Source organism: Lygodium microphyllum, chromosome 11 (genome assembly GCF_053477565.2).
Source record: "Lygodium microphyllum isolate KBCC chromosome 11, Lygodium_microphyllum_v1.1.10, whole genome shotgun sequence".
NCBI classification, from domain to species: Eukaryota; Viridiplantae; Streptophyta; class Polypodiopsida; order Schizaeales; family Lygodiaceae; genus Lygodium; species Lygodium microphyllum.
This window is the reverse complement of record NC_141145.1, coordinates 2,011,544-2,033,742: the sequence shown is the minus strand read 5'-3', so window position 1 is coordinate 2,033,742 and position 22,199 is coordinate 2,011,544.

Here is a 22,199-nt window from a genome sequence, read left to right as displayed (position 1 = left end):
TTGCTTGTAATCTTCTTCTCGTGCTTCTTGATGGGGCTGAAATCTTGAGCTAGGCTTGAAGGGGTACTCCCGGGGACAAAGAAAATACCAAAATCTTCAAAATTTCTAAGCTTGATGCCAAGGTTCCATAGCTGCCATGGACTGCACCAGACCAGGGTTTCTTGAAGTGAAAAGGGGAGTCCAAGAGATGAGAAAGATGCCTCTAATTCTGCCCAAGAAGGTTGCCAAGAGCCAGGAGTGAGGTCAAGAAGGAGAGGAGGGCTGGGGGGCTGTCCACAGCAGGCCAAGAAGTAGCCTATTTTTTGTGCCGCAAATTTCGGGGTTGCTCCTGGGGCTACAGGCCAGGATAGATCAAGATTTTTGCTACTCTATATGCTGCTCCAACTGAAGGGAAGGCATTGGGACCAGCCATTCTTGCTCCAAAAGAGGGGGGAAGCAAGATTTCTGAGGTTCTTGGGTTGGAGATTCCATGGCAACTTGGGAAAAGGAGGAGAGAGAAGGTCTTCTTGAAAAGTAATTGATTTTTTGGCCTTCTCTAACTGTGCTACCCTCCTTTTTGCCCAAAACCCTAAAAAAACTTGCATGAAAATTAGTGAGGACCTGTCAAATTTGTCTGCTCGCCTCCAGATTTGTCCATGGTTCTTGGGAAAGCTTCAAGAAAGGCTGCCATAGTCTTCAAGAGGCCTGATAGCCTGCCTGAGTACTCCTGTGTACCTATGAAAGAGATGTAACTGGAGTTTTCTAACTGTGGGAAACTGTGAGAGCCCTATATCTATGGGAAAAGAGAAGGATCAAGGACAAAGCTCTGATATCAAATGTAATGAAAGAGACCTAACTATCCTAACTAAGGGGAATGAGAGAGAGAAGGACTACAGAAGAAGAGGGAGAGGAGAGAGAAAGTCAAGAAGAAGAGAGAGAAAGAGGGAGAAAGGAAGAAGAGGAGGAGGAAGAAGAAGAAGCCATGGAAGCTTGAGAAGGTGAAAAGAGAGTTTCTTGATAATTTTTGTCATGCCTCAAAATACCCTCTTATACCTTATATACCGTCAATGTGACTGGTATGTTCCCATGCCATGTTCCCATGATCCCCGTTCATTACACTACTAATCTAGCCTTGTATGCCGGCTTGGAGTATCCAGGGGTATTTTTCAGCTTGTACACACACTTGCATGGTAGAGCCTTCTTGCCAGTAGTAGACAAGGAAACCAAATCCCAAGTCATATTCTTATCCAAGTAGTCAATCTCAAACTGCATAGCCCTCTCCTAGGAATAACTGTCACCCCTATGCATAGCCTCATCATAGGTGAGAGGCTCTCCTGCATTTGTAATCAAGACATAGTGCATGGAGGGATCAAATATGTCAAGTGGGCATCTATCTATCATAGAATACTGCATTGCAAGCTTTATTGCATGCCCAACATTCTATCCAACACCTTGGCCATGAGCATCTACTTGGCTCCTCTTGAAATATAACCCTACATATCTCCACAACTCTCTCAAGCTGTCTATGAATCTTGTCTTCATGGAAGACTACATCATGGCTGTGGATGACTTTCCGTACCTGTGGATCCCATAGATGGTAACCCATCTCTCCTACATCTTCATAACCAAGGAATATGTGTTTAAAACTCTTAGGATCTAGCTTGTTAGGCTTGCCCTTGGGCACATGGTAGAATGTCTCATATCCAAAAGACATACAAATGAGCATAAGAGGGAGGATTTCCAATCCATACCTCCTCTGCAACCTAAAAATCAATGCCACTACAACGCGATCTATTAATGATTTGCATGGCAATTGTAACTGCCTAAACACAAAAGTGCTAGGGTAGGTCAGCATGGCTAAGCATACTATGAACCCTTTCCTGGATGGTCCTATTCATCCACTCAACCATACCATTCTAGGGAGGGGTGTAAGGGGGTGGTCACCTGACGCTTTATACCCCTCTCATCATGTAACTGCTCAAAAGCACGTGATACATATTCATCCCCATTATCTATCCTAAGGCATCTCAGCCTATTCCTAGACTAGTTTTCTACCAACGCAAGCCATCTTTGAAAAACTGCCAAGACATTGGGCTTCTGCTTTATGGAATAAGCCCATATCTTACGTGAAAATTCATCTATGAAAGTAAAAAAATATTTCTCACCACCCATAGTCTAATAGGGCATAGTCCTACAGACATCATAACGAACCAAAGCCAAGGGCTCACTCATGCATGACATACAAGACTTCTTATACGTAGACCTAGTTTGTGTGCCATAAAGACAATGATCACAAGAATCAAAATGAGAATAGTCAAGGGGTGGTAAGTATTGCAAAGCAGAAAGCATTTTCATTCCCTTAACGAACATGTGCCCCAAACGAGCATGCGAAAGAGATACATGAGGTAAAGACCCCATAGACAAAGCATGATCAACTGTAGATCTAGAAACAACTAAGGGGCAGAGGCTGTTAGTCTTGGCACCTCTCACAAGCACAAGCCTGCAATGAGTAATCTTCCATGTAGAGTCTCCAAAAGATACATGATATCCTATGCCATCAAGTTGTCCAACGGACATGAGACTACATGTCAATGTAGGTACATGACATACATCGTGCATAACAAAACTTCTATCAGAATGATATTGCAACCTAACATCACCAATGCTGACAATCTCAAGGGACCTATCATCACCCAAGTGTAGAGAACCCCAAATAGAATGGTATGAATGAAACCACTCTCGGCAAGGTGTCACTTGAAAGGATGCACCTGAGTCCAAGAGCCAACATTGTACATACATAAAGTGTATCTTTGTCATCTGTGAAGCACTAGCTGAAGCTTGTACAAGGATATAACCCCATCAAAATCCTCGGGCTACATAACATTGAGCTCTTCAATCTTGGCACTTGACTTAGTAGGTACTATGCTACAATCAAAAGAATTATCTTACACTTTCTCTTTTCCCTTCTCTGTGCGCCTTTCATTGCATGGTTCATGACACTATGGCCTTATGTGGCCTTTCTTTCCACAATGATGACATGTCAAATTGGCATTCCTACCACAGGATTTCCTGCGTGACTTTCCACAAGACTTGGACCGAGATTTTTGCAAATCCCATCCACAACCACTATTGCAATCATTCTTTTCATTTCCATCATTTCTACCTCTAATGGTCAAAGCATGAGACACACATGAGGCATCCAAAGTCTTACGATTTATCTCTTTCTATAGAAGAGAGCTCTCAAAATTAGATAGCTTCAGAGTAGTGGCAGAAGCACATAAAGTAGTGCGGAATACATCCCAAGACTCATTAAGAGTTCCAAGAAAGAATAATAGAGTGATATCCTCTTTGAAATAAATGCCCTACGAACCAAAGTTCTTAAGAATAGCATGAAATTAGTGTAGATGAGCTGACATGGTCACATTCTCTTTCATGTAGAGATCCATAAGCTATTTCAGCTAATACATTTGACTTGCAGGACTTTGCTTGTCACATCAATCCCTGCCAAACTTGGCTCTTCCAATAGGCATAATTCATACAATCAAGCTTATTGATGTTGAAGATAGCACTATCAGTGGAAGAAGATGCCATATTGTAAGCTAAAATAGTGCAGGTAGTTTAAAATTGCTTGCTGTAAACGACCAAAACCAAAGAAAAATGGTGAGAAATGAGTATCTAATGATGCTGCCCACCAAGTACCATCAAAAGTATATCAAACCAAGATGATTAAGCATGAAAAATACATCACAGTAGTCTAGAGATATATGCTTGCTATAATAATTTGCAGTAGTGTACGATGAGAGCTGACTAAGTTACTATACAACATCGAAACTTCTATAACAACACGTATCGAATCATTCAAGAACATTATCAATCAACTTACTGCCTGTTGGTGATGCCATTTCATGAAAGCAATTGGTAACACAACTTCTTGACATTGTAAAAAGGATTACTTATGATAATATTATTACCATATTATCTAACAAAGTTGGGATCAAATTTGATCAAGCTTGGATATCTATGATTGATCGTTCACAATGACATGAACGACGATGCATAAATCAAGAAACAACAATGATCTTACAAGAGGACATAGTAAAAAAAAATCAATGAAGCTTTACTTTCTCAAAGATATTCCTCTCCACGCTTTATACATAGGAGTCATCATGGTGGTAACTTCTCTCATATCGTTTTTTAATAGACATTCTTCTTATTGTAATAGAAATTATCATAGTACAGATGATTTTCAGGTAAAATAATATGAGGAAGAATATGGTATTACCAATAAACAACATGTTTATCCATAGATTATTCTCCTTATGACTACTACAAAAAGAGTGATTATCAAACCCATCTATATTTCAAGAGGCGTTTTTATTTAGATCGTAATAGAGCATATGTTGCTACACATGACAACACTATTGAAGAAGCAAATTATGTGAGTTATTATATCTCTTTGGAAAGGATACTTCATGTTTGTGTGCTGGATCTCTTTTTATTATTGATTCTAGTGCTACAGGATACATGACATATTAGTCCCAATGGTTACATAATTATCATTCTATTCTTGTCAAGAAATCGGTTTATCTTGTTGATGACACAACCTATCAAGTCAAAGTTATAGGTGATTTATATCTCAGTACTCTATCATCAGCAAGAGTTCTGTGTGGAGTTTTACACATCCTAGATCTACAAAGGAATCTTATTTTAGTTGCAAGGCTTTTGGATCTTGGTCTCTTTGTTGGTTTTGACCATATCAAGTATGGCATTGAGAAAGATGGAAAACCATAGTTGTCGCTCCTCAAAATGGTAATCTTTTTGAGTAATCTTTAAATGAAGATATTACAAATGTTGTTACATCTCCTGGTGATGTTAACAGTAAAATATAGCATCATGCTTTGTTCATTTTGATTTTTCTAATCTTGTCGATCTTTATCAACGTGACCTTGTTCAAGGTATGGAATTCAAAGCTCATTCTCACATGGGTATTTGTGAATATTGTGCACTTAGAAAGCATTTTCAAAAACTGTTTTCAATTTGTAAAACTACTCATTCTAAAGATAATCTTATTCACACTAATATTTATTGACCTTTTTCTCCATCAAAATCTCAATATCAGTATTTCATGACTTTTATTGACGACTTTTCAAGATACACCTCTGTTTTTCTCTTGAGACACAAATCAGATTCAATTTTATTATCTTTTAAGAAATATAAAAAAGATGCCAAACTTCGTATTGGTCATCATATCAAGAAACTTCAGAGTGATAATGATGGAGAATACTGATTTTGATTATTATTGTAATAATCAAGGTATTCATCCATGAATATATGGTTCCCTACTCTCCTCAATAGAATGGTGTTATTGAGTGTAAAAACAGGACTATCCTCAATGTTGTGTGATGTATGCTCATTCATTCTGGCTTATCTAAATGTTTCTAGATTGAAGCGGTCTTAACAATAGTATTTGTCCAAAATCATCTTTCTATTTCTCCTTGTAAAATAGTGATTACTACTTAGACAGGTGAAACTCCTTCTATTTCATATTTTTAAACCTTTGGATGTAATATTCAGCATGCATTCAATGTCTGGGACTCTTATTATGTACTTGGACTCATACATTCTCTCAAACAAGTGGACGGGATTCAACAAGAGGCTTAAACGGAGAGAATGAGAGCCAAGAATTGGTTACCTTGAGTCTTTTGGAGAAGAAGGCAGCCACTAATGCCACCTCAATCCTTCATGAGAGCTCCACTTTGATCCCGCATGCTCCATAGCTCCAAAATGGTTGTGCTCCGTCAAGAAAGGGTGAAGTCAAGGCAGGATGGCTCAAGACCTTCCCATGAAGATTTCTTGCTGAAATTGAAGTTCTACTCCATAGCCATGTCTAGGATTAATATTCAGCATGCATTCAATGTCTGGGACTCTTATTATCTACTTGGACTCATACATTCTCTCAAACAAGTGGACGGGATTCAACAAGAGGCTTAAACGGAGAGAATGAGAGCCAAGAATTGGTTACCTTGAGTCTTTTGGAGAAGAAGGCAGCCACTAATGCCACCTCAATCCTTCATGAGAGCTCCACTTTGATCCCGCATGCTCCATAGCTCCAAAATGGTTGTGCTCGGTCAAGAAAGGGTGAAGTCAAGGCAGGATGGCTCAAGACCTTCCCATGAAGAGTTCTTGCTGAAATTGAAGTTCTACTCCATAGCCATGTCTGCCCACAAGTGTATACCTTCAAATATTGCTTGTAATCTTCTTCTCGTGCTTCTTGATGGGGCTGAAATCTTGAGCTAGGCTTGAAGAGGTACTCCCGGGGACCAAGAAAAGACCAAAATCTTCAAAAGTTCTACTAGTAGGAAATGACTAGGATTAATATTTAGCATGCATTCAATGTCTGGGACTCTTATTATCTACTTGGACTCATACATTCTCTCAAACAAGTGGACGGGATTCAACAAGAGGCTTAAACGGAGAGAATGAGAGCCAAGAATTCGTTACCTTGAGTCTTTTGGAGAAGAAGGCAGCCACTAATGCCACCTCAATCCTTCATGAGAGCTTCATGAGTATGCAACTTGTTATCGATAAAACTTGTGTTTGATTCCTAGGAAACACCTTAGAAGTTACAAATTTGAAATCTATAACTTATGTATCCTGTCAAGCTCATCCCATTCCTTTTTTGCATCTTTGATGTTAGAGATATGGTGCAATACATCATCAGATAGTCCCCATGCCCGGAGTCTTATTGTTCATCTTTTTCCACTCTTTTGTCTTGGGCTGGACTTCTTCACCGAACCTATCTTCATTATCTTCCTTCTTGCCATCTGCATCTCCTACATCATCCTCAAATAGATCCCAGAGGTCTTTCCTCATGAGATGGTATATTGTCTTTTCTTTCTAGGCATGAAAACCTTCACCATTGAATTTGGCTATTTGCTCAAGTTTAGACATTTTGAAGGATGTCTTACCGTGATTATACTTGGGTAGTGTCTATCCTTTTACAATGAGATTGAGGCTTACAAGGGATTTAATCAATTGGGCATTCCACATTAAAAAACTTCATGTTTGTTATTGTAAGAACTGAAGTAAAACAAACAAATGAGTTGTTCTTGGATGTGTTAAGAAACACAAGTGCCAAGAAGCACTAGATAAGTATCAAGTGATACTATCTTGATGAGACTAATATTTATACTTGATCTTCTTGTTGATTTGTTGTGATTTCCTTGCTATTGAGTGTTATAGTAGATTAGAGTAGCATTGACAAGCTTGAGCTGAAGGAAGTAAAAGATGAGTTTGAAGCTTAAAGGCTATGGAGTGCACAGTTAGGGTTTCTGAACCCGACTAGTTTTACAATACCACATAGAAGTGATCACTGCCTGAGATATTTGGTGAGGAAGGAGCTCCTATAGTGCCCTAACAATGTCCTATGGTCATAGGTTGAATCGCGCTTCGTATCAGGAGCTGGGAGCATACGACCAACACAGGCGCATATCTAGACAACAATGATGAATTCATGCAATGATAGAGTGAATTATCACTAATCTCTTACTCTGAGGTGCCATGAGGGAGCACCTCGAAGTGGGGAAAAAGACTCTAGAAGGAACCTTGTTGAGATTTGGCCTATATAAAGAGATATGGGAGCTCCAAGCAAGGTAGGTGCAAGCTGTCTATGGCTGCCATGAAGGAAAGAGTGGAGTTGGAGTGAGAAATGAACTCATGATATGACAATGAGCTAACCAAAGATTAAGATGAGCTAAAGGAAGAGTTTTGATAAGCTTAGCCATGCTCACCATGGCTCTAATACCATGTTCAGAAACATGGATCTTGAGCATCATTTAGCTATAGAGGATAGAATACATAGACATGAACCATGATGATATAGATAAGAGACAATGATTGTTACTCAAGTGAATTAGGTTCCAAGATTAAGTGCTTAGACTCATAAGCAAAATATTGAGTAGGACATAACAAGGACACAGATTGGAAGTAAAAATTACAATATCATTGCATTGAAATAAAAACCAAGTATATGCTTATGTAGCCTTTGGGTTGTTCCACTCTCCTCACTGTGCTTATGGGATACAGAGCATCTCTTCCTGGAGCATACATCATTTATCATATCTTTCAATAGAATGGTGGATGGCCGATGGATATGGTGCCTAGCTAGTATATGCAGGCTACAAACAACTCATTAGGGGAGCTCTATGGTGCATGCTCAAGTGTTCTAATGATTATTGGAGATGTCGAATATGAATGTTACAAGTATCCAAGGGTAGCCATACATTGTGGAGTCAAGAATGGAAACTAAGGTGATAGATGATGGTTCTTCTTATGCTCATGTGTGAAGTAAAGATGGCATAAGGTCAGTTCAATTTTTAAATGTATGTGCTGATTATCCATGTAATCAAGATACACTTAGAAATTATCTGGTTCTGTCTAATGCTAGAGAATTCAAGGGTTTTTAGACAGGATTGTTGCAAATGGAGGCTATGGTTGTGGTTCTTGGAAGATGTTTTTTCCTCCAAGAAAAAGGGGAAAATATCTTTGTGGTTGGTCTTTAGGAATGGACAGTGAGCAATGTAGGTAGATTTAAGAGTATTGCACCCATGTGCAAGGCTGAAAAGGGCTATGCACATGAGCTAAAAAAGAGTTGAATAAATAAAGTATTTTAGTTGTAAATGAATATATTTTGGGGCTATTTTTAGGGCTGAATTTTATTGATACATTGGATAAAATTACTATTGTAATTAATGCTGAAAACAAGACTAAAAAGCATGTCATTCATGTATGTGCTTTGGAGATGTTTAGTGTCATAAGTGAATTTGTTGAACACATGAATGTAAAGGGTTGTAAAAGAGGGCTGAACCATTGGTGAAAACAAAATATAAAATGATTGACAAAAAGTTTAAGCTTGTGGCCTTGCCTTTACCCCCTAATAATAATGGGCTGAATGAGGTAGTATCTAAACAACGGTCTGTGATCTGAATGGTGTAGGGCATAAATTTACTGCAGAAACATTGAAAGAGTTGAAGGTTGGATGTAATGGGTTTCTCTTCCTAGTAGAAAGGAATTGTTTTATATAGATGTTAGCAAAGCATGGAAGGGCTTCTGCATTTCAGTCTACTCAAATTGGCTACATGGATTCGATTGTTGTGGCTCCAACGGTGATCTTTACAATGCTACATGTTCCATGGAATCTTAAACAATTTCCATGCCTTATGCATACTTGCCTAAGCTTATGGAGCTCTTAAATGAGAAAATCAAGATGAAGATTTTGGATCCATCTTTAGTTCCATAATATAATCACTCATTTCTAGTCCCATGGGGCATTACACTTTATACAGGATATGCAGCCACTCAACAAGGTTATGATAAGAAATGTAGGTGTAGGGACTATTGTAGATGAGTTTATAGAAACCTTTGCTGGTAATGCTATTTATTCCATGGGGGATTTATACTCTAGCTATGATCAATTTCAGCTTTGCATTAGAGGGCCAAGATATCACTATGATAAAAACACCACTTGGCTTCGTGTGCATGTGTACCCTCCCACAAGGGGGACTAACTCAGTTGCCCACATGATGAATGTGATGCATAAGGTCTTGAGAGATTATATCCCACAACTCACAATACCCTTTCTTGATGATGTCCCTATTAAGGGCTATGAATTGCATGAAAAGAATGAGGAGTTGGATGATAGGGATTGCAGGATGTTTGTTGTTAACCACATAACTGATTGCAAGAAGATTTTGACTAGGTTAGAGGAAGTTCATCTCACTCTATCATGTGAAAAATCTATCTTTGGTGTTAAGAAGGTGCTATTTAGGGTATATGTGTAGCCCCTATGGTTGAAATAATTATCACTAACCTTTCCCTTATACATCATCCCCCTCCTTATTGGAAAGGGCCATTACGAGTCCATTTCAGGTAAATAAAGAGCTAGAGCTGAGTAATGCTATGATTGTAGATGAATTAAAAGCATAGAAAGAATGGAATGAAAAGGAAAAAATGCTGATGTATTGGCTTTTTGTAGTCATTGATAATACTATGTTGGGATATATCAGAAATGCAAAAACTTCACATGCAGCTTGGACCATTTTAATGAACATGCTTTCAATAAATAGGAAGGCATGGAAAATTCAACTCAAGCAAGGGTTGAATACTTTGAAGAAAGAAAAAATTTCTATTAATGAGTATATTTTGAAGGTGATGATCATTGCAAATGCTTTGGCAATGATTGATACAATGGTTGATGACGATGATTTGGTTTCATCTACTTTGGATGGCGTTAATGCTGACAAGGCTTAGAAATCATTTGCTATTTCTATATATATATGAAAGCCATTTTGAGATTTTAATGAGTTGATCTCTCTCATGATCATCGAAGGGATCAATATGTGGGGTGAATTATTTGAGAGAAGTGGTAAATAGGTTCAATCATTTTACTCAAGTTTAGAAGTGGAACATGGCACATCCTTTTCGAGAGACTCTGGTATGGACGTATTGGTGATAACCAGCAAAACAAGTTAAATGAACAATTTGATGAAATAAAGTTTTCAAGAAGCCATGAAAACTTCAGAGATAAGGGGAGCTCTAGAGAAAGAGGTGGATGATAAAAAGAGGTTTTGGAAATTCTAGTATTGTTTGTAATTATTATGGTAAAACATGTCATTTTGTAGCCCATTGTTAAGCTAAGAAGGATGATATCCTTAGTAGTGGTAAATTACAACAATAAAACTTGCATCGTCTTGTAATGACAAAATGAAGACCAACATGAGTGTTTGTTTGTTATGTAGCATATGATGAATACTATTCAAAGAAATAGGACACATGACAATATATGATTTGTAAATTTAGATGACCTTAATAATATGATAAGTCATGCTCAATGGTTTGGAAAGATAAAGAATTTACAAAATCTAGGTTGTGTGCGAATGGGTGATGATTCATGCCATCCAATTTTACACATTGAAAAGATTCCTTTATCCTTGCATGATGGCTAGACAAACAGTTTGTCAAATGTATTAGATATGCCATCAATCACAAAGAACTTATTGTCTATTGTGCAAATGATAAAGCAAGGGTTGCAGGTTTGATTTATGCAAAAGGTTGTTTTGTAGAAGACATTAATGATAAGTGCAGGTTGATCGCAAAAGGAAGTAGAGTTTATCAATGTTTACTTTAGAATCGAGAATTCCTACTATGAATGCTTCTACGTATAAAGCAAAGAAGTGGTTGAAGACATTAAAATATAGCACAAATATATTGGACATACAAATGTGTAAAGGTTAAAACTAATGTAGTTTAAGGGCTGATTACAAGGTTGCTTGTTTTAAAAGCTATAAAATTTCATAAAGTGTATAAAACATATCACTTTGGTAAGTAGGTAAGAAAACCTTTTTCTCATGATAGAGATATGAGTAGAAATACAATTGATGTTGTGAATACACATATTTTAGGGCCTACACAAAATATATCTCTTGGTGGTAGCAAATACTTTATCATGTTTATTAATTATTGCTCAAGAAAGCTATGGATATATTTCATGAAGAAAAAGAGTGATGTATTTGAGTGTCCCAAAACATTCAAGACTGCTATTGAAATAGAAACATACTTGAAAGTTAAGTACTTGAGGTCAGATATGGAAGAGAAGATTACCCCTTTAATGATTTCAGTGGCTTCTTGAGGAATCAGGGATAAAGAGACCGTTTACTCACAAATATATTCCACATCAAAATGAGATTGTAGAAAGAAAAAATAAACATATTGCAAAAGTTGCACGAGCATTGATGGTTGAAAAGAATATTTTGATATGAAGCTATTCATATTGATGTCTATATTATGAATAGCTTCCACAACTATAATTCATGGGATAAGCCCTGAAGAATTCTTTATAAGCAAAAAGTCCAATGTTTCACACCTGAAAGTGTTTGGTTGTATTGCATATATTCATATACGCTGTCAAAGAGTTTACTGTTCATAATATAAATTATAGGATTCTTATGAACACAGAAGAGCTTCACTGGAAGTTACATGAGAAATTTGCATACAAAATTCAGACATTGTTATCCAATAACCACCTTAGTTACTCAAGTTCTTTTGTATTTAGCATATAATTTGCAGTTATACCATGTATATTTATGAAAAATAAGTCTATGGGAACCTACAACTTCGTCATCTAGAAGTAATTGACAGTCTCCAGGTTAAATCACATTAATTCAGGTGCCAAAATATGGTCAAAACCCAAGAAAGATGTCAAAAGTTGCCAAAAGTCCACTAGGTCCACATGGGACCTGGAGTAACAAACTTAAGTGACCACCAAGTGACCTGGGTAGGTCAAAAAGTGACCAGGGATTGGGCAAGGAGCAGCCCGCATTTTTCAACGCAAAATGCGGGCTGCACAGTCTGAGGCAAATTGGAGAGAGCTGGAGCTATGGAGCATGCAAACTGAAGATCAACAGGCCCAACTACTGAAGATGTAAACATGGTGAGAGCTCCACTTCTTTGCCTCTTTGGTTTGACAAAAATGCATGCTGAAACAGTCTATAAAAGAGGAAAATCTGAGAGAAAAGTATTCAACCTGCTCTTATGCACGACTTCTCTCGTTTTGTCTACCATATTCTTGGTCCAATGAAGCCCGACTTGTACCCAAGTACGTGAGTGACTTTGGGGCAAGCAAAGGGTGAGGATATTGAAGACATACGGGTTGTTATGGGCTGAAATAACTAGTCATAAACAGGGCAGCCCACTATTATGGTCCATTTTTATGAGCAAACATGGGATTTTTATGGTTGTAATGGAAGGAAATGACCTCGTTTCTTCAGGACATTGTTCATGAATGATCAGAAGTGCTTCTTCTTGAGTTTATGCACTCATTTTGAACTTGATTATGGGCTGGAATTTTCTGTTTTAAAATAGAACTGAAGCTAAAATTATGCTTCTTCAATCCAATTCATGTATCTTTGGCCCAAATCTTGGATGCATTTGAATCTATCAACAATATACTTGTTCCAAAGGGTTGAAATCCATCTATGTACTTGAAATAAATGCCATTAGAACTTGCATTTGACATTCATAAACGAATTGAGAATTTGAAAATATCCTTTATGATATGATGTATGTATCCAGAGGCATTTGATGTAATCAAGATAGACTTATTCCTTCTGTTCATGTATGCTAAGTACATAGTGAAAAAGCTTGAACTCTTCTTCCGTACCTTAATCATTTCTAAATTCCGGATCTTATTAAACCCCAATCTATTTTTCCTTCGTGAATCTTGAATCCTAAACTCTTCTTCTGCACTAAAGCCCCGGTGGTAGACCTTCAACTCTTAACGCGACGACAGTGGTGAATCCGACGTGAAGGTCTGCTACGGAAGAAGAAGTCCAATGGGAGAATCATCAAGTTCGGGAGGAGATGCTTTGCAATAGTTGGTTTGTCTAATGCAAGAGAGCCAACAACAACAGCTACAATTTCAGCAACAGTTGCAATTACAACAACAACGGAGACAAGAAGAAGAGCGGATTGATGCTGTGCCATTAAGGCCTTAGAAGCAGTTGGGCATGAGCTCAAGCAATTTAATGGGAAAAATATGTCGTCTTTTATCCGCCTCTACACTGACAAGATGGTCTTCTTTGGAGTTCCTCAACATGCCTGGAGCCGTTACTTTGCCCGCCTGGCTGTGCATGGTCTCCAGGACCGAATTCATTTCCAAAAAGATGCTGGATGGACTGTGTTCAAGAAGGCTCTTCGAGAAGAATTTTTCCTTGACGATTCTGGCCTTATGACAAAGAAAGTCTTCACCGAATGGGTCGAAAGGCCCAATAAGGGTCTAACCGCTTACTACTCTTCATCGAGAATTTGAAAGCAAATTTGCCCAACTAGATCGTGATGACCAACAAGGTATGGAAAGTCAAAAGATTGAATTATTTTTAAAGGTTGCAGATTTTTCTCTTCAGGAGAAATTGATTGACCGACTTGAAGACCCTGACTCTGAGTCAGGATTGAAGACTACTTGGAGTGATGTCACTGGAGCAGTTAATATGATTGCTTGAAGAGAGTGATTGCACCTAAGATGGGGATCAACCCCTACAACAACTGAATCTATGAAGGCGCCTATTCCAGTTTCTCGACCTCCTGTCTCTATGGTCGAGCAATCAAGAAATTCTGTTGTTCCTTCTCCAAAGAAGGATATCATGGACGAGCTAATTAAAAGCATGCGGGATCTCCATCTTAGTTTAACATAAATTAATTCTAAAGTAGAAAGGCTTGATGTAAAAGTAGAACAAAGGGGTCAGTCAACTGCCCAAAGGCCTGCACGAGAAGGCTTCAAAAGACACTAGATTTGGTGTGATAGACTTCAGCATGACAAGAGGGAGTGCGTACATTACGTGAAGCTGAAGCACAAAAATTAGTCTTTTGGAAGGATGGTAAAATTCATGCAACTGAAACCAGGCTTTCTCTTGAGCCAAACTTCGGCAACAGTGGCATGAAGAAAAGATTGGAGGATTTGGCAACAAGAACGGCCTATGCAGCTGTTGATGCTGCAACTTATGGGTTGCAAATTGAGCCAACTAATAAAATTGTTAAAACATGTAAAACTAATGCAAAATCTAAAGTGTGGACGCAGGCCTTGGAACGCATGGAGCAAGGCAAGGCAACTAAGGATGATTTAACCACCGCCAGCCAATGTATACGAGGGAAAACTGGATGGTCCGAGCCTGTGGATTCATTTTCAGATTTTGCCCGGCTAGCTGAAATTAATAATCAAGAAGCCATGATAGAAGAAAAGAGAAGAAGAGAAGAAGATGTTTCCAATCCTTCTTCTTCAGGACTAACTAAACGCATAACAAGAAGTAAACCAGACCAACAGAAGGCTGTTGAAAATCCACCGCCACCGGAATTTGACATGGGAGATGCCCCTCAAGCAAAGAAGACAGAAGGAAAAAGAAAAAGCAAACATCCCAATTACAAGTTGCAGTCTGACATAGAGACCGCAACGGATCTTAAACAGATCCTAGAAGAAAGGATTCTTGGAAGTAGAAATGAATTTACATTAGGTGAAATTCTCAGTATTGCAAAACGAGGATTTCATGATGTAATAATTGATGTAATCAAATGAAAAAGACAATATGTTGGTGAGAAAACTGAAGAATCTGTACATGCTTTTTTGCAAGTACTTCATATGTATTTGCAGGATAAAGAGAAGCTGAAAACACAAGGGATTTGATTGGAGGCAATCAAAGAATTGATTGCAGCTATAGAAGCCAAAGATGAAGACATTTATGAAGTAGAAGCTAAAGAAGCCATAATGGTGGGAACTTCTCAATCTAAAGTGCAGCCCATGCATAAGAAAGAGACTCTTCTTCACAACATGCAAGCAGAAAGTGAAACTCCCTTTATTCCTAGTAGTCACTATTCCCGTAACCATTGGGCAAGGGCGACTACTAAAACTGTTGTTAAAATCGGTTAGAAAGAAACTCCATGCATTGTCCTTATAGACCGTGGTTTAGAAATAAATGTTATGTCAAAAAGTCTCTATGAGAATGGTGGATGGCCCATTGATGTGGACCCAGGATGGCGCATGAAGGCAGCCAATAACTCTTCTGGCGATATTTATGCAGCGTGTCCTTATGTACAGGTTACTATTGGTAATGTAAAAGATGAATTTCATTTTTTTGTTCAAGATTCCTGCAGTTATCATATCATTCTTGGACAACCATTTATTTCCGAGTCTCGTTTAGAGACAAAGGCTCTTGATGATGGTTCATCATATGCTCGGATAAGAAGCAAGGATAATGATAAAGCTGTTCAATTTCTAATTGTTTGTGTTAATCACCATCGGAATAGGGATCGATTGAGAGATCATCCTGTTCCTCCTAATGCCCGAGAATTTAAGGGTTTTTGGGTAGCGCGGCTATAAGTGGAGGCTATGGCAGTGCATCATGTCATAAAAAATTGCCTCCACATATGAAGGAGGCAAGGCCAAAAGCTGATTTGCAGGTTTTTTCAGCCAATGGTGTGGGCTGTTATAAACAGTTTTCAGCCATGAACAGGGCTGAAAGAAAGTATTTGAGTCATATGGAGCAAGAGCTGAAGCAAATTGATGTTTTACCTAAAGATGAAGAAATTTCAGGACTATTTTATGGGCTCAATTATAATGATACAATGGTTGAAATTTATACAACCGTTCATGCTGAAAATCAAGCTGAAAATCAGTCCATACAGGTATGTACATTGGATATGTATGACATAATTCAAGAATTTGCAGATTATGAAGCTTTTGGACAGCCAAACAAGGAAGAAGCAAGAGTAGAAACAAAGTATAAAACAGTTGATAAGAAGGTCAAGCCGGTAGCTACTCCTCTACCACCTGAAAGCGAAGGACTGGCAGAAAGGGTATCCAAACAACCAAGCCTTCGTGATCCTAAAGATATTGGCCACCAATTTACAACAGAAAGTCTACAAAAGCTGAAAATTGGTGAAGACTCTTTTCCCTTGCCGGCTGAAAAGCAAACCTTCATGCAGATGTTAAAGAACCATGGTAAAGCCTTTTCATTTCAGCCACATGAAATTGGCTGTGTGGATCCAAGCATTGTGGCACCAATGGTAATTTTTACAGTCCCACATGTGCCTTGGAATCTCAAACCAATTCCGGTTCCAAGGGCTCATTTGCCTAAGTTATTGGAACTTTTAAATGAAAAGATAAAAATGCGAATATTGGAGCCATCTTCAGCTCCATATTCCAACCGATGGTTTACGGTACCTAAGAAGAATGGATCTTTACGATTCATTCAAGACTTACAACCTGTCAATAAAGTCACTATAAGAAATGTTGGATCAGGACCAATTGTGGATGAGTTTGCTGAATTTTTTGCAGGTAGGGCAATCTATTCCATGGGAGACTTATATTCAGGCTACGACCAATTTCAGCGCTTTGGAAAGCCGTGACATTACCACAATAAAGACACCTCTTGGCCTAGTCCGCATGTGTACTCTACCTCAAGGGGCTACGAATTCAGTAACTCACATGATGAATGCTATGCACAAAGTATTGAGGGATTATATTCCTCTATTAACTCTTCCTTTTCTTGACGATGTTCCAATCAAAGGATGTGAAGTTCATGAGAAAAATGAAGAACTCTATGAACTTGGATGTCGAAAGTTTGTTTTTGATCATATTAATGATTGTGCTCAAATCTTATCTAAATTAGAAGAATTTCATCTTACTCTTTCAAGAGCTAAATCTGTCTTTGGAGTCGAAGAAGTCCTTGTGGTCGGTCATATGTGTGGTCCATATGGCCGAAAGCCTTCTCCATCCAAAATAAATGCTATCAGCAAAATGCAGGAAGAATGTACAAATGTTTCAGAAGTGAGAAGATTTCTTGGTGCATGTGTCTTCTACCTTATTTGGATACCACATTTTGCCCATGTTACTGAAAGTCTTTATCAGCTTCTGAGAAAGGGTCAAAGGTTTATATGGGAAAAAGAACACACTCAAGCTATTCGGAAACTCAAGAAAATGCTGACTTCAACCCCCACTTTAAAGAGGGCTAATTACTCTAATGGACAGCCCATTATACTGACAGTGGACACAAGTCCTATTGGAATAGGATGGGTAGTTGTTCAAGAGGACCTTGAAGGCAACATATATGTAATCTGCTTTGGAGCGAAGGTTCTTAATGAACGACAAAGAAAGTATGCTCAAATTAAAAGAGAGCTTTGGGGAGTAGTAATTGCATTAAAATGTGACAGGGAGTACTTCATGGGCGCACATGTTATAGTTGAGACAGATTGCCTTCCACTCTTGGGCATGATCGCCAACTGTTCCACTCCTGACATAGCCATGCTAAGATGGATAGGCTATATTAAATCCTTAAATCCTAATTTGAAACATATTGCAGGTAGAGATAATCCAGTTGCTGACATGCTTTCACGTGCCAGATATATAGATAAAGAAGAAATGATGGATGAAGAAGAATCAGAATTTATAAATGATGCTGTTAATACATGTACAACAAAAATTACAACAAGAACAACAAGTTCAACTGTTAAAACAAACTTTACAACAGCAAGGAAGGATGAATCAACCAAAGAAGGACAATGGACAGCTAGTAAACAACATATTCAATGTTTTGTTATGGTTTGTTCACACTTTAAAGAAGAATATTATGCAGATGATTGGCTAAAAATTGGCCAATTTTTGAGCACTATGACAAAGAAGGAATATTGGACTAATGAAGAGTTCAAGAGAATTAAGAGAAAAGCCTATGGTTTTTTTCTTAAAGATGGATACCTCTGGAGGAATGCGAAAAAGAAAGGAAGGGCGCATGTTCGTGTCTTAAGAGATAAAAAGACACAGAGACAAGTCATGCAAGAATTCCATGAAAGCCTATTAGCTGGTCATAGAGGCATATGGGGCACTTTTGCCAAAATAAAAGAGAAATTTTAGTGGCAAAACATGTATAAAGACATTGAGCATTTTGTTGAGTCTTGTCATGTTTGTCGAATGTATTCTATGGTAAAGCATAGAGATGGGCTTCAGCCTACCTATCCTTTATCCATTCACTATAGATGGGTTATTGATTTAGTAACCATGCCTACAAGAATTGGGAACATGAGATATCTAGTACTTGCTAGAGAAGATCTCACAAATCAAGTGGAAGGAAAGGCTTTGACAACAAAGTCCACTCATGCTGTTTGTAGATTTCTACTTGAAGAAGTATTTTGCGGATGTGTTGCTAAAGTAACTGCTAATAGAGGGGAATTGGATGCCGATGAGGCTCGCCATTTCTTTGCTCAATTGGGAATTAAGCTATCTCTTACTTCAGCCTACAATCCTGAAGGCAATGGTAAGAGTGAAAGAGGTCATCAACCAATTCTTAAAGCTTTAGCAAAATCATGCAAAGGAAAGTTGAGGAAATGGCCTAAAATGCTACCATTCGCATTATGGGCTGATAGAACTACCCATAGTGCAGTGACAGGATATATGCCAGCTGAACTCATGTATGGGCAGCTACCTATTATGCCTATTGAGGAATCCATTGTCACATGGAGTCTCTTGCCTTGGGATGAAGGCATGAATAGAGAAGAATTGCTTACTTTATGCATAAGGCAACTTGAAAGAAGGCCAGAAGATGTCAAAACAGCCATTGAAAGGCTAAAAACAGCAAGATTAAAGAATAAGAAGAGATTTGACAAGCATCATCGACTCCGTCCAAGAGCTATTCAAGAGAATGATTGGGTTCTTGTCTATGATAGCAGCCGGGACAATCAATATAATGCTCATAGGACGTTAGCCAAGAGATGGTTTGGACCATATGTTGTAAAAGGAGTACATAATAATGCTACTTATTCTTTGGCTGAAATGGATAGGACCATGATTAAGATTCCAATAGCTGGGAAACGAATCAAACTCTTCAAACGAAGAGAATCTTCAAATTATGAACTTGATGACTTAGATATAAGCCCTCTACTTGAAGACATGCAGGAAGAAAAAGACTTAGAGAATGAAGATGAAGAAGAAGACCCTCCTTGACCTGTAATCTTATGAAATGGCACATGCCGGAGGATGTGCAGGTTAGGAGGGGGTGAATGTCAAAGAGTTTACTGTTCATAATATAGATCATGGGATTCTTATGAACACAGAAGAGCTTCACTGGAAGTTACATGAGAAATTTGCATACAAAATTCAGACATTGTTATCCAATAACCACCTTAGTTACACAAGTTCTTTTGTATTTAGCATATAATTTTCAGTTATACCATGTATATTTATGAAAAATAAGTCTATGGAAACCTACAACTTGGTCATCTGGAAGTAATTGACAGTCTCCAGGTTAAATCACATTAATTCAGGTGCCAAAATATGGTCAGAACCCAAGAAAGATGCCAAAAGTTGCCAAAAGTCCACTAGGTCCACATGGGACCTAGAGTAACAAACTTAAGTGACCAGCAAGTGACTTGGGTAGGTCAAAAAGTGACCAGGGACTGAGCAGGGAGCAGCCCACATTTTTTGGTGCAAAATGCGGGCTGCACAGTCTGAGGCAAACTGGAGAGAGCTGGAGCTATGGTGCATGATATGGAGCATGCAAACTGAAGATCAACAGGCCCAACTACTGAAGATGTAAACATGGTGAGAGCTCCACTTCTCTGCCTCTTTGGTTTGACAAAAATGCATGCTGAAACAGTCTCTAAAAGAGGGAAATCTAAGAGAAAAGTATTCAGCCTGCTCTTATGCGCGACTTCTCTCATTTTGTCTACCATATTCTTGGTCCAATAAAGCCCGACTTGTATCCAAGTACTTGAGTGACTTTGGGGCAAGCAAAGGGTGAGGATATTGAAGACATACGGGCTGTTATGGGCTGAAATAACCAGTCATAAACAGGGCAGCCCACTGTTATGGTCCATTTTTATGAGCAAACATGGGATTTTTATGGTTGTAATGGAAGGAAATGACCTCTTTTCTTCAGGACATTGTTCATGAATGATCAGAAGTGCTTCTTCTTGAGTTTATGCACTCATTTTGAACTTGATTATGGGCTGGAATTTTCTGTTTTAAAACAGGACTAAAGCTAAACTTATACTTCTTCAATCCAATTCATGTATCTTTGGCCCAAATCTTGGATGCATTTGAATCTATCAACAATATACTTGTTCCAAAGGGTTGAAATCCATCTATGTACTTGAAATAAATGCCATTAGAACTTCCATTTGACATTCATAAATGAATTGAGAATCTAAAAATATCATTTATGATATGATGTATGTATCCAGAGGCACTTGATGTAATCAAGATAGACTTATTCCTTCTGTTCATGTATGCTAAGTACATAGTGAGAAAGCTTGAACTCTTCTTCCGTACCTAAATCATTTCTAAAATCCAGATCTTATTAAACCCCAATCTATTTTCCCTTCCTGAATCTTGAATCCTAAGCTCTTCTTTTGCACTAAAGCCCCGGTGGTAGACCTTCAACTCTTAGCGCGACGACAACGCTTTAAAGTAGAAAGGGTATTATCGTTATAACCTAGTCATCATAGGTGAGTTTAGAGTAACCATAAATATTAGTTTTAATGAGATAATCATTTGATATGAATCTAGTAGTGATACATTGGATGATTATGATAATCATAATAGTTATGTGCAAAATAAAAAGAAAAAATCATAGTCTTAGTAGACCTGAAACATTATCTAGTACTACATCTACAATTAACCCTTGGTTTGGGTGACTGCGTAGTAGCCCACATCTTTAGGTGCATCTATAAGTATTACAAGTAAAGAAAAAGGGAATAAGAAAGTGTCAAATGGTAATGATAAATCTACTAATCATTTGGGATCTCATGGAGATTCCAATATGGTTTAGAGAGCTTAGATGATGAGCTTGGTATTCTTTCAGTCAGGACACCAGGTGTACAAAGAGCATATGGTAATGTAAAGGCTTTATTGAGTGATCCTACATTACACATGTCTAGCAAGGTAAGATACTCTATTAAAAGATTTGGTTTTGAAGGTTATGCAACTCACCGTTATGCTTATATGATAAAGTTGGTTGAGAATGTTGAGCCCACATGCTTTGAGGATGCTATTGGTCATGCAATGGAGCAATGAATGATATGGTTGCAATAGAAGCCAATAAGACTTGGAATTTGGTAGCATTGCTTGAGGAAAATAAAGTTATTTGCTATAAGTAGATTTACAAAATCAAGCATAATACAAATGGTTATGTTAGTAGGTATAATGATAGACTGATTTCAAAAGGTTATGCTCAGACATAGAGCATATATTATGAAGAGACATTCACTCTAGCTACTAGCACGGCAAGATGCATGATTGCTTTGATAGTACCCAAAGATTGGAGTTTGTAGCAACTAGATGTCAAGAATGCAGTCTAGCATAGTGAGTTGTAGAAAGAGGTGTAAATGGAGAAGCTAACAGGTCGTGAGGATTTAGAGCATCCCATATGTGAGGGATTTATAGCATCAGAGGGGGGTGACATGCATAAAAAGTTGAAGGCCCAGCCAAGTATTATCATTGTGATAAAAAGGGACATTGGCACAAGGATTGCAAAGAGTTAGAGGCTTCGAGGAAGGCAAAGATGAAGATGAAGCAAGATCCTAACTCCTCTACTCAATCATCATCTTTCTCAGACACTCTAACTTGGATCCTGACCAAGGCCAAGGCCAAGAAATAGACATGATGATCTTCTTTAGACCACAGAAAG